The sequence below is a fragment of the Cygnus atratus genome, chromosome 1 (genome assembly GCF_013377495.2).
Source record: "Cygnus atratus isolate AKBS03 ecotype Queensland, Australia chromosome 1, CAtr_DNAZoo_HiC_assembly, whole genome shotgun sequence".
NCBI lineage: Eukaryota > Metazoa > Chordata > Aves > Anseriformes > Anatidae > Cygnus > Cygnus atratus.
Window position 1 is genome coordinate 97618960 of NC_066362.1, and position 13332 is coordinate 97632291.

Below are 13332 nucleotides of genomic sequence, written 5' to 3' on the forward strand. Positions count from 1 at the left end.
GGCATCTTGAATACCTTTGCCATGTAATCTTGCAAAGTGTCCGTGAAGGTGCTGGCATGATTGTACGTGAAATGTCACGGAGGGCTGCCTTCTGCCTCTGGCAGGGGCGCTGGGCTGGAACAGGAGGTCTGATGGAGGAATGTGGGGATGTGCAAAGACGGTGAGAGTTGTTCAGGAAGACTGGAGAAGAAGCAGCCTTGTGAGCATGCTGGAGGGAGGGTCATAGCTATGACAGAGTATGTGTATAATGCTTGTTGCTGCCCGTGGGCTCTTTCCATTTACCACCGTGCATGTTTGCCTCACCCCAGCCCTTTTGAAGGTGTCATAGATAGGTTGTGGGCTACCACCTGGAAGGAGGAAGCATGCTTCAACAGGTATAAAAAGTCTGGCTGCCTCCTGAAATCAAAATCTTGTTGCCTCAGCCTGACCTTTCATCGTCTTCGTGCTCCCAAAGGTCTGAAAGTTTTGGTCCCTGCTTCCACATGGAGTCTGCCTGCATTAACCATCCAAAAGAGGCTCCCAAGGGGCTGGTGTTGAGAAGGCTCTTGGGACATCTAACTTTTTGTGTGGTGTTCCTTCTTGAAGTAGCTCTGGATCTTTTCCATAGCAAAAGTGTCAATCTTTTTAATCGCAGGTGCAAGCTCTCAAATTCTGCGTCTTCTCTGATGAGACAGAGGGAGCTGCTATTTAAGTGTGAGGAACAGAAACTTCTATGGGGGAGAAGGGAAGAAATCAACATCTCAGCCACCCTTTTGGAAAACCATGTTTTTGCGAGGTAGGGTAGATGGGATTTTCCATCCTTCCTGGCTCCAAGTGGAGCCAAGAAGCTGAATATGCTGGGTTTAATATTCCACACCATCCTTGAGAGCCCTGGGCCCAGGAGAGTAAGCGTATTTGGGAGTAGTTCCCCAAATTCATATTATAATTAACCTATTAATAGCCTGGCTTGGTCCCACCCTCAGCACTTTGGTTCTAACTTTTCTTTCGGGAGGCTCGACTGCCAAAATGTGCGTTCCCTTTGGCAGTGACTCAGAGTTTGGCAGGGGGAGGTAAAAATTAAAGTGGAGTCCCCATGAACGTGGTGCCAAGTCTCGGCTTACTGACTGCTCTGCTGCTCCTGGCAGGAGGAGCTGCCCTGCCAGGCAGGGGAATGCTTTACGGGGGTACCTATGGGCAAAGAGCAGGGAGGAGAGCAGAGGCAGGGAAGTAAGGCCTGGGAAAAATGCAAGAGAGGTTGGGTGGGGATGCTGGCGAGACTTTTGAAAGCAAGAACAAAGGGGAACAAAGGTGGGGAAGAGTGACAGGAGATAACTTTTCTGTTGAAAGGCTCATTGCGTTGTAAGCTGAGGCTTGGATTTGCAGTCTGACAGATAGGGACATTGATGGCAGCTGTAAGCCACAGTTCTGCTCCTTCTGGATGGTTCAGAAATAATCTAGGAAGGATGTTGCTGGAGAAAGCCCTCCTCTTCTGTAGTGAGGGTGCTGGACTTACTCCCTTCCTCTCCAGTGAGTATTCTTTCCCCAGCCTAGAGCTTTGCTAGTCTAGACAGCTCAGGAAAATGAATGGCTTCAAACACACATGGTAATTACTGATCTTACGCATTGATTGTGTGTTGGGCTATAGCGCAAGCATGGCTTTCTGAGGTTAGAAATGTCTATGAGTGGATCCTTCTCCCTTTTTCTCATCTCTGCAGTAGGAACATGAGAAGCACAGCTGTGACAGTTCATGTGTCTGTAGGAACTACTGAGAGCTCCAGTCTGCTTTTTTTTGTCCTTCCTCGTGTAAGCTTGTTGTTGTGAACTGGTGGGTTGGGAAGCCAGCTGGGAGGCCACCATACAGCTTTGGAGTCAGGATACAGCTTCTGCAGGCTGTTGTGAGCTGGGTGTTCTTTGTCCATCTAATCAAGACAAGTTTGGTACTGAGAAATAGTAGCTCCATATGGAAAAAGTCTGTTAGAGTGTTGCCCTTCCCTGTGTTTTCCATCTGTATTTGGATAGGTGTTTTTCTGAACCGTGGTTTAAAATCCAGCAAGGGAGCAGCTGCTTCCTCAAAGCAGGTGTATGTCTCCGAAGAGCCTGTACCTTCCCTGCAGGAGTTAGCCATATCTTCTTGAGGAATCTTGTGGCTTGTACATGCTCACAAAACAAAGAAGATGCATGAAAGTGTTTTGGAAGGGGAGCCTGTCTCTTGGCTGACCTGGAGCAGCAGAGCATGTTTCTTAGGTGGTGCTTGAATCCTTACCTTTAACACAAAACAAAGCTGAAACAGAATGGTCTGGTGGAAGGTGCCTCTTTTGATCCAACTGCTTTGGGTTGGCAGTCTTGTATATGTTGAACCTACTGCTTGTAAAACTGATTTCTAGGCTGCCAGTATTTATTGATTTAATCTGATAAACAGTCTCTTGCGCGTGCCCCTTGGTGCCACCAGGGCCAGGCTCCCTAGTAAGAGAGCAATTAGAGGGCCAAGGACTGGGAAGAAGCTTCTCCGTACTGCAGACTGCTTTTCTATGCCTTGCACATCTGATTTTGCAACACATAGGTGTTGCTCAGATGAATCCTCCCCTTATTAAGGGTGAAATTTTTCCATTTAATAACACCTGGTCAAGATTTGAACTGTATGGAGAGCTTCTGCCTGGAGTTCTGTCAACAATTCTCTCTTGACTTTGCTGTCTTAAAATCTCCCTGCCCCACAGAAGGAAAGCTTCCATGGCATATGACGCCTTTGTTTCTGTTTTCCAGTGTGGTGAAATGTATCGGCTTAACCATGGGTTTAGGAAGCCACACGTCTTGCCTGAGGCACGAACTGCTGAAACCATGCTGCGTTCTGGTGAAGGAACTTCATAATGTGCATCTAATTAAATTGGTTATTCCCACTGTGACTGATCCCATGCACTTGCGGGCTATTTCTGTTTCCAATTGGGTGGTCAAGTGTGACTGCAGAACACTCATCTGTGTACATTGGTGCAGTCCTGTATCTGCCCTGATAAATTCTGCTGGATGCTGTCTGGGCTTGCACACTCTGCCCCGCTTGCAGGTCTGCCTTCCCAGGGACCAGAGGAATTACTCTGACCCTCTTTTCTCCGTGGCATTTCTTCAACCATCACCATCTTTCACAGTGATAAACGCTAGTGATGAAAGAGATTGAGCTGATGGGTTTTTACCTTGTTCTGTAGTAAAACATCTTATTAACTGTCCTGCTGCCTTGATTACAGGAGCTTCCTACAACATCATGTTCCACAAACAAGCTGCTTTGCAGAGCAGTTCTGTCGCCAGAGCCTGTGTGAAATTAGCCTCCTTCCTGAATGCATTTTCTCAGTCCTGAAATCCATACAAAGCACCCTGATGAGCATTTGTTCCCCATCCTTTCACCAAACTTGATGAGCACTGGCACTGAGTACTCTCTCCTCCCAAGAAGTTCTGTGATAGCTGGCTAAATGGGTGTTAATTGCATCTGCAAGTGCGAAGCTCCTGAAGAAACTGAGCTGTGTGCTCCAGAGCAGCTTTTTTAGCACTGAGAGGTGTCAGACTTGTAACCTCCAAGCTAATGTCTCTCCAGCAGCACTTCACATAACTGGGTGTTTACAGCCACCTTTTTGCAACCCATCTTTTCTATGGCTGGGCTGCTTCTCCATGCTCACTTTGATGGGCTTGCAGAACTGTCTGCGGTTGTATGTATGACGTGTAGTTGAGCATTAGCACCCTTCAGATGCCCCATCCGAAGGAGGGTAGCTCCAACTTGGGGCTGGGCTGGTAATGACTTAATGGGAAAAGACTTCCAACTTTATTTTCAGTCATTCTTAGTCACAGGCCATACCTCTCCCACCTGCATCTGCTGCCTTGCCTCCAGGAGGATGGTGCCACAGAGAGCGGCTCACCTGGTTGCTGTGAGGGTGGCAGTGGAATTGCAGAAGTGAGTTTTGCTGTGAAATTGTAGAACAGAGTTAATTTTCCAGCAGCCTCTGCAGAACTGCATTCTGCTCCCTGCAGAGCAGGGAGAAGTCTCCTTTGATGCTTGAGATGAGTTATGGCAGTGGTGCCTTGCTCTGTTTTACGAGGGGGGCATGTTGTCAGCAAAGACCAGCTAGGACTTCTTACTTGGGTCAGAGCAACACCTCATTAAGAGGATGTTTATTTGTGACAGTAGTGAACAGCAGGCTCTGGGAGTGCCAGATGCTTCTCATTAGGAGGGGGGTGAAAGTCTAGGATGGACCATCAGTATCTGACTGCATGCACAACATATCTGACTGCGTGTACCACGCATCTGGGAATGTCTGATGTGGTGAAGCCTGGTAGGGCTCTGTTTTTTCTTGAAAGGAGCATGTTTTTTTAGCTTCTTGTCTTTCTGTGTACAGTTTCCAGAAGGCTTTAATGCATGGCTTTACACACAGAACTGTTCTTCATTTCGATAAAGACGCCAGAGCTCGAGGGACTGAAGTGCCCACGGTCATCTTGCCTCCCCTCTCTCCTCCCTTGTTTGATCTGGGCTGCATTGCTCCCTTTTTTTGTGCATCTCGCCTCCGTGCCAGCGGGGAACCTCCTGTGGGCTGCTGCGGTCCTACAGAATTACATTTCACGAGCCCCAGGCATGCCAATAAAATAACGATATAAACACGAATCCTCACAAACTCATGGGCTGTGCTTTTCAAGGCTGTATTTACACCCCCACGTGTGCTCACAACCCCTGCTGTGTTTTTCTATCAGAGGAGCGTGGAGGCGGCCTGGTAGGCCGCGGCCCAGGTAGTGCTTGTGTTCCCCTGTGAAAGCACCAAGCCGCAGTGACTAGTAGTAGCACAGGGTGATTGTTATACCCCCGAGCGCTCTCACATTTTTGGAATGCTTAATCCTTTAAAAGTTTACAGGCGTACTTGTACGTGAAGGGCCCGCGGTCAATTATTAATCCCCTTGGCTAGTATAGTATCGCTTGCTCTCTCACAGGGAGCTGCTCGGCAGCTTCTGAGGGAGATGGTGTGGAGGAAATGTCTTTGTTTTCATCTGCAGGGGTTTTTCTTCTTGTTGGTTTCTTTCGAAGTCAGCAGTGCCCAGAAGTAGGGCAGGTACCCCAGCCTACCCTGTACTTAAAGGGTTTGCCGTGTAATTTCTTTTCCCTGCTGTCTGTGCCCTCCAACTCGCCTGCGTGTACCGCCCACGGAGACAGATGGTCTCCCTAAGCTGCTGAACAAATTTTGTGGCCGTGAAGATGCTTTTATCTTCAAATGCTGGAGAAAAGAAAAAAAAAATCCACCCCCCTCAACCTTTAACATCCATTTCTTGTGGTAAATGATGAAATAAAAATATTCTGCAAAGGAGCGAGCTGTGTGCCCTTTGGGGGAAAGGAGGAGGCTTAGTTTTTGTTAAAAGTGGAAGAAATTGAGAATTTACAGTTCTCATACAGCACAGCCCAAATGATGTTTAAGAAAACTGGAAGCTACCTACCCTGAAGGAATAAGGAGGAGTTACTAGGGAGCTGGGTGGTAATAAAAGAAATTTTGACACAAAACTGAGGGCAGTATTTGCACTCATGAATTAATTTCTTCCTCCAGCATGCACCCATGTAAATGTACCTCTGTGCTTAAACTCCCCTTGTGCAGTTCAGCTCAAGTGGGGATTTCGGTTGAAGTTTTTGGGGGAGCTATTCTGGCAGACAGCAAAACAGGCTCCTGTCACAGAAGGAAGGACTTCTGAGGCATGAAGGCTGCTGGCTCTGCTTTGTATTCCCTAAATCCCAATAAAGGGTAATCTGCATCCTTTTGGGACTGGATTGGAGAAGATTAGCTTGGAAGTGTGGATCATATCCACACAGCCTCAGCAGTGTTTGTAAGGTAGCTGGGTGCTGGCTTTAGACTGTGGTGCTTTGGCTTGGGAAAAGTCAGCAGTGGGTGGGATGCTGTGCAGGAGAGGGCTGGGCTGCAGTCTGGGTGAGCTGATGCTCCTCCGTGTGAAAGGGTCTGGTAGTGCCTGTGCAGACCCACATGGAAATAACACTGAGCCTCATCGGGACAGGTATCTGGATGGGTGCACCATGCGTGGACAAAGGGAGTGATGACGTCTCAGTGCGGGTATAGCAGCTTACTTCAGCAAAGTGTCCCAAACCAGTTGGTTTCAGGAAACGGGTTAACTAAACCTGTATATATTTGTGTTTATGCTAGGCTTAAAACGTAGCTTGAATTATCTTGCTCGTGTAATCCCACTTGGCTGCCCACTTCAGCCAGGAGTAGTTTCTTGGAACAGCTCTGAGATTGTGTGAGAGAAATCCTAGAAGTTAAAGCTGCTGTGTTGACGCAAATAACAAACTTTACTCTGGCCACATTAATCCTGTCCCCTGCTGGGGGTGGAGTAAGAGGTGATCCTCTTTCCTAAGAGAGTACCCTGCCAAGCTGCCACTGGAGCAAGAGCTGAGTACTGCTTTTTTATTGCAGCATCGTCTAAATGTAAGGTCCCATTACCACATTGGAGTTTTGCTGCCAGCAAGAAGCTTTGAATGTTCTCTTTCTGTTGCTTCCTTGGAAGTAAAGTTGCATTTCTTAGCTTTCATTTAAAAAACAAAACAAAAAGCTTAGTTACTTTGCAACTATTAATGTAACTTGCAGAATTCCTCAGTAATATCTGCAAGATGTCTGAAGACGCTCCCCTTTTATGTCGCATGTTCAGGCTTTAAATTATCTTCTGAAAATGTGGGCTGTTACAAACTTCTTGCTGTGCCTGACGGTTCCAGCATATTTACTTTTTTTTAGAAGCTCAGGCTAATCAGAGGCATGGTTTACATGCGTGATAGGGAGAAGAAACACGTTGCTGCCACAGATACACCAGTCCCAGGCACTGGAAGCAGTAATCAGGGTGCTGGGTGCCAGGTGCTGCAAGGTGTCTAGGTGCTTCAGGAGTGGGGCACTCCGTCTGCACATGGTGCCAGTGTCAGTCTTTGATGCAGGGTGAGTTCTTGGTATTGCTCCCAACTTCTGTGTTCAAAAGGTAACACTTCACTTGAGTTGATTTTTTTTAAAACAAACAAGAACAGCTGGGGGTCAGGATCATGTCCCTCCTGTGTCTTAAGGCCTGTTCAAAACTCCTTAAATGCTAAGTATAACTTCAGGTGTGTAGACACTTTTAAAAGAGGTCAAGCCTCCCTCAAATACTTTATGTATGTTTTGAGAAGATGAGCTGTCAGCTCAAGAGCTGATGCTATTTGTTATCTAGCGTACCCTGATGGATGTGAAGGGGAAGAAGGAGAAAGGAAGAGGACCAAATTTAAAAAATAAAATAAAAATTAAAAAATTGTTCTAAAATTGCATGTGAGTTAAATGCGGTTTAAAAAACTGGGGGTTGTTTTCAAATGTAGTTGGGTTTTTGTTTGTCTGTCTTTTTAATAAATTCCTGCTAGTATTTTCTGAGATAAAAGCACAATCGAGAAGTTCATGCAAATGGAGTTAGGTACTGGTACCTCTGTGTTCTGTGCTTATGAACATCAAAGAACACGCTTCACCCCTCAGTTAGATAAATGTTTGATCATAGTTTCAAATCACTGCTTAAACTGATGCTGCTGGAAGAAACTGTCCTGTCAACTGTGTGACTCCCTCACCCTGCCCCTCCTTGCACCAGGATCTGAATGGCTGAGCTGGTATTTGTATTATTTATATAATTCTGTAGTTTGTGTCTGTGTGTGTGTGTGTCTCCATTGATTTAGTCCAGCTCAATTCCTGTGGTCTTTTTAACTGTCCTTCTGGTGCTGCAGGTGCACCAAGGCTTGTGGTGGCAGAGGAAAGGTGTGACATGGGGCAGAGGGGAAGAGGCAGGACTGTATCTTCTAGTGGCGGTGACAGTTTTATAGAAACCATTAGATCAACTTCAGTGTCCTGACATCAGTCACAAGCCTATGTAGAGTTAGGTATGGACAGGCAGAGCCTGCTGGGGCTGCAACGCCACAGGTTCCTGGGGAAGCCAGTTTGCCTGTGGTCTTTCAGCACCTGTATCTATCTAATACCCTAACCCGTCTCCGCGATGTTGTGCAGGTTTGTAGGGACAGCTCAGCAGCAGCTTTCTCCAGTCATCTTTTCGTTTAAGTTGTCCTCTCTGTGCTCCTTTCTCCCTGCCCTCCTTCCCAACCTGCCAAATTGCTCAATAGGTAAAAGAAGCCTTTCACGGCTTTGCTTTTGCTTCAGTTGTGAGCAGCCGGCAGTTGTTTTTCGTTTTCCCCTGAATAAGCAAGTTAGTATTCTCACTAGCTCCCTTGAGGACACCCCACCACTCCGCAAAACCACGCGTGGAGGCAGCCTGCCTGCTATGCTGGCAGAGTGCTTGGAAAAAAAGCAGTTCTCAGCTAGGGGGTTGATCCAGCTGCTGCTGCTCTCGGGATGTGATTCAGCTGCTGCCTGCTTCTGGGGGCATCGGGTTGGGCCTGAGATGTGAAGGCAGCACCTTCATCTGTTTGAATGTGCTGTATCTCATCAAAGGGGAAGGGATGCGTGTGGCTTGAGAGCTGTTTGGGCACGTCACGTGGCTGTCAGTGTGTAAGGAACCATTTGAAACCCAGCCTGAGCTCTGAGACCTCTGCGAGGAGGTTTCTCCTCTTCCTTCTCCTTGCTATGCCTTATCACTAGTAATTTGTTGTTTTTTTTCTAATTACACTAACTTCCCCCTTCAGCCGTCACTGGAAGCTAGGGCGATGCAGCTGTAGGGAAAGCATTCATCTAAATTCGAAGTTTATCAGTAAAGGTGACTGGGGAAAAATGGTTGTCCTGTGTGCTGGTTCTCTAAAGACCAGTTAACTTGCGAAGTATCAGGCTAGAAAGTCTCTGAGAAGGAGAATTTGCAATGGGAGCATGCCTGTGGGTTTACTGGGTTTTTATAGCTGCTCGCTAAAACTTAGCACTCTGTACTTCTGTAGCAGCATCTCCTTAGTGCTGGCCTGGGAATACTTTTATAGGGCTCTTTAGGGAGGTATTAAATAAGTAGCTTGTTTGGGTCATATCATTTAAAGGAGTGAACTCTTTTTTCTAATTTTTTGTCATTCCCTGCTGTAAAATCCTCTGCTTTAAAAACTCCCGTTTCCATGCTCACGGCTTCTCTTCCGAATAAAAAGATTAGAGCATCAAGGCAGTGTTTGTAGTAGACTTGCAGGTCCTTTTCTTTCGCCTTTGGAGGGTTTTGGCCATGCCGCTGCTAAAGGAAAAATAAAAAGAAATTACAAACAACCTGCTTTCCCCCCTCTCATTAAGAAAATCTGTACATTAAGGTCCCTGCTTCACCAGCAACAAACTGCTGTGTTTCTGAGCTCGTGTCAACTCTGTTTTGCCTCAGGAAACGTGTGGCGTATTTGTGTTGAATGTGGGACATTCAGGGCCGAAAAGGGGAGACCTTCTGCCCTGGGGTTTCGTGCCCTGCCCTGCAGAGGCTTGATCTTGCAGGTTCTCCTCCCGGCCCGACCGCACGCCGGGTATCTAAAACAAACCTGCCACGTCCTGGTAGCCTGGTGCCTGCTTTAGGGAGGGCAGGAACTGCGCCTGCCTGCCTGAGCCGAGTGGAGGCTTCAGTTGTGGTTGCCTGACAAGAAAATGTGGTTTTCCTTTTCCTAGGGGCTGTGGTCTTGTTCTCCTGACTGTACCGAGCCGAGATGCCATTTGTAGTTACGGTGATCAAAAGGCATTTTTCTGCCCAGCTTGTTCAACCATGGCTGCTTTAGGAGTTCCTTGTCTCTGCTGAGATCTCGCTCCGGCTCAGTCCCCGATTCCTGGAGGGGACAAAACGGAGCTCAAGCACTGCTGCAGAGCCCTTCTGCATGGCCTTGGTCCTCCGGGAAGCCTTGTTTCAAGGTTGGGCAAGGCAGCAAAAAATGCCAACCCCCCCCCCCCGAGAGGGTCTTGTGGGAGGGAGGTGGGACTATCAGGTGGTTTTGGGATGGTGCAGAAGTTTTCTGAGCTTTCTGGGATTGAGACCCGAGCATCTCCTGCAGTAGAGGAGCTTGGTGCAGCTGTAGGCTGGAGCCAGCCTGCAAGGCGAAGCTGGCTCTGCCTGGAGGATTGCCTTGTGCAATTCTTGCTCAGCTTCTCTTCGAGGTGCCAAAGCTTCCCAACTGGCTGCGGCAAGTATTCAGCATGCCCAGAGACTTCTGGCTTGTTTTGATGCTGTGTCTGTTTTGCAGCACTTAAAAAATGTTGTTTGGAGGAGATGAGTCTGTGTTGGGAACGAGTTGGTGAAATAACCCCGGGCTTGCTCTGCCCTCAGCCCTCTCTGACTCTCCCTGTGGGTTTTGGATGCTTGGCTCACCCTAAACCTTGGAGCTGTGGGATTTGCCTCCATAGCAAGGTAAGGAAGCAGGTGCCCTGGTAGCAAACATCGTAGCTCTTTCTGGGTGTGTGTTTGGGTCTGTATCTGTTGCAAGAGCACGAGGCACTCCTCTGCCTTCCGTGTGGTAGCAGTGTCACGGCAGGCTGTGTTTCTAGCTCAGCAAGTGAAGCACGAAGCTGCTAAAACCATGTAAAAGACAGCTGCTGCAGCCTGCTGGGTTTGGCCTTAGCGTGTCAGATGGCAGCTTTGGGTATAAGGTGTGATTTCAATCTGTTTTATTTTTCCTCCTCTCCACTTCTTAATGTCTTTTTCCCACCACTTCAGGAGACTCAAAGCCGTATTTGTGGAAAGCAGCAGGTCCCAAAGCCGGTGCTTTGATTATACAAACAGGCTTCTTTCCTTATGCTTTGCACCAGTGTACCACTGGCTTGTTTTCCTGGAAATCCTCTAAAAAAAGCCAGTTTCGGTATCAGTGTAGCTATGTCAGAGAAGGCAAATACAAAGCCAAAATGCCCCCTGAGCCACAGAGTATCGTGAGACCTCAAAAACTAAAATCACACATAGCAACAAGTATGCAAGCAGAATTGTTCCTGACTTATCTTTTGACAGGAGAAAACACTGGCAGTTGTTGCTGCTTTTGTGTCCTAGTCCCCTCCTCCGCTTCCCTGGAGACCCAGCAGAAGTGAATTCATTGCTGTTTGCTAAGGACTCTGCTGCCAAATGCCGCCGAGGTACGCTACGCTGCTGCTGGATCTGCTTGTTTGCTTTCCCTGCTGGCAGCATGCTGCGACATGGCCTTCTTCAGGAGAATAATAATAATAATAAACAACCTCAAACTGCACAAAATGCAAACCAACAAAATGTAGGACTTCACTGATAACTGCCTACAAGGAAAATTGTTCTGCTGCTGGCCTGTGCAAGAGGTCCTTTGTCATCTCACAGGTTTTCAGAGTCTGAATTGTTGCATGAAAATGCTTTTCAAGTCCTGATACGCTTGTGTGTGTTCTTGTATTTTGTAGCTATTCCTAAAATATACTGGGCTGCCTTTGCAGGACATAAGGAGGGCCCTTGCTCTGCCTGTCCCTGTACAGATGGTGCAGTATTGAAACTTTCTGCTCCTTTTCCTCCCGCCCATCCCCATTCTTTTGAATCCGTGCGTGCACGGGAAGTCCGAATTTGCTGAAGCGCGGGCTGCATGGCTGCAGCGAACAGACGTAGTGCTGAGCTCCTCCCGAGGCACTTCTGCAGGGAAAAAGCCTCCGAGTGCGGGCTGCGGGAGGGCTGCCGGTTTCCATCCCAGGCAGAGCTGGCGTGGGTGGGGAGGAGGCTCACTGCAGCCGCTTCACCTTGTTTGCTAAGGCAGCGAGGGGTCTGCTCTGCTACAGAAAGTCCCAAAGAGATGAATTTGTCAGGAGGCGACGAGCTTCCTTACCCCTCTGTGCCCCCAGGATGCCCATTGTCACGTCACCCAAGCACCCTTGGTCCCCCTCCACTGTGGTGGGGGCATCTCTGTCCCTTCTGGGGTCCTTGCTGCTTCGCAGCTCCCACGTGGAGTGGGGCTCTGCAGGGTGAGGCTTCCCCTTCGCATGGGCGAAAAGGTTGAGCAACGCAGCCCAGAAGGTTCTGATTCAGCCCTGCCCTCGCTAATTATGGTCACCCTTCTAATTTTCTCGTCCGCGGCATCTTCTCTTTAATTCTTCTTTAAAAGAGAGCTTGAAGAGTCGCAGTCCAGCTGGCCTCCTAACCTGGTGTGCCCGTGATGGGCTGCACGGGAGCCAGAGGCAGGCTGGTACAAATTTAGGAAACCAGGATGTTCAATTACATTTCTCTCTAGAGAGCAGCCCCTCCGTGTGGGTGGCATATCGTGTATGTGGGATTGAGCCTGCACTGGGTTTGCATGAGTATAAAATAACAGGGCTTTAATTTTCAGGGCAACGACAGCTGCTTTTTGCAACGTAAAAGCTTGATTGTGTTTGGGTTTTGGGTGCACACGTGTGTGCCACTGAAGCAGTGGGGTAGGTAAGGTAGGGAGGGAGTGGAAGCAGTGGTGAGGTGGGTGGGGAAGGCTGGCATCCTGGTGATAACATTCGCTGTGGGGTCCAGGGAGAATGAGTACGAATTAAGGTACACCATTCTCTCCTGTGCTGCATTGTGCCGTGTCCCAGTAGAGCTAGTCGGGCAGAGCACCACCTCCCAAACACTTTCCACTGCTGTGACTGAAGTCCCAGTGCTGCCTGAAATTAGTGCAGTGTGCTAGCGGAGTTTAACCGTTTTCATGGTTTATCTTCTTGTTCCTAGTTGGTCGTAGTTTTCCAAATGTTTTATTTCCACACAAATCTCCATTAAGTTTTACCTTTCTTCCTGGGAAGCGGGCATGGAAAAACTCAGTCATGTTTGGATGCGGTCAGAAGGGGGGATATATGCCGCTGACACATGACTTCTTTTATGAAACTTTGTTTTTGAGCTGCAGCAAATCCACAGTAGAAATCAGAAGCTTGGCAGAGGGAAATAAACTGGCTGTGGGTGGGGGTTGTCAGTCTGTAGTTCTTTGTTAAAGGAAGATTATTTCCTTGATTAAACAGTGGCTTTTTATTACATATCAGTAGCCGAGCGCTTGAATGGAATAGCTTTTAACAAGCCTGATATGAGATGATATTTAGGACTGGCACCTGAAAAATAAAGCTCCTTTAAGGTGCTCCAGCTGGATGCAACAGACACACACACCCCAAAAAAAACTGTCCTAGAGATGGAATTTGCTTCAAAAGCTCAATTCATCATCTTAAAGGTACACAGCTAGTGAAATAAATGACGCTGTACCGTAACAGTGGATGATGAAGGTACACAGTGAACAAGTCTGGATTTGTTCTTCTTTCCCAGAATCTCGTAGTTGGGTTGGCATCTAGACTTCATTCACTGATCGATGGGAGAGGGGCACCTACAGAGTGCGGATGGCGGAGGGTGTGTGTATGTTTAAATTACTGGGGTGTGATGCAGAAGTTAATATTAGCACAAGGCACGGGAAAATTAAATTGCTTCTGTGGGAGCATGCGTTGA

The 13332-nt window shown here is 47.9% G+C and overlaps 1 protein-coding gene across 1 annotated transcript in view; it reads left to right on the forward strand.

Moving 5' to 3' along the window:
- VANGL1 (VANGL planar cell polarity protein 1) overlaps positions 1 to 13332 on the forward strand; it is a 41685-nt gene that overhangs the window by 15408 nt on the left and 12945 nt on the right. The window lies entirely within an intron of this gene.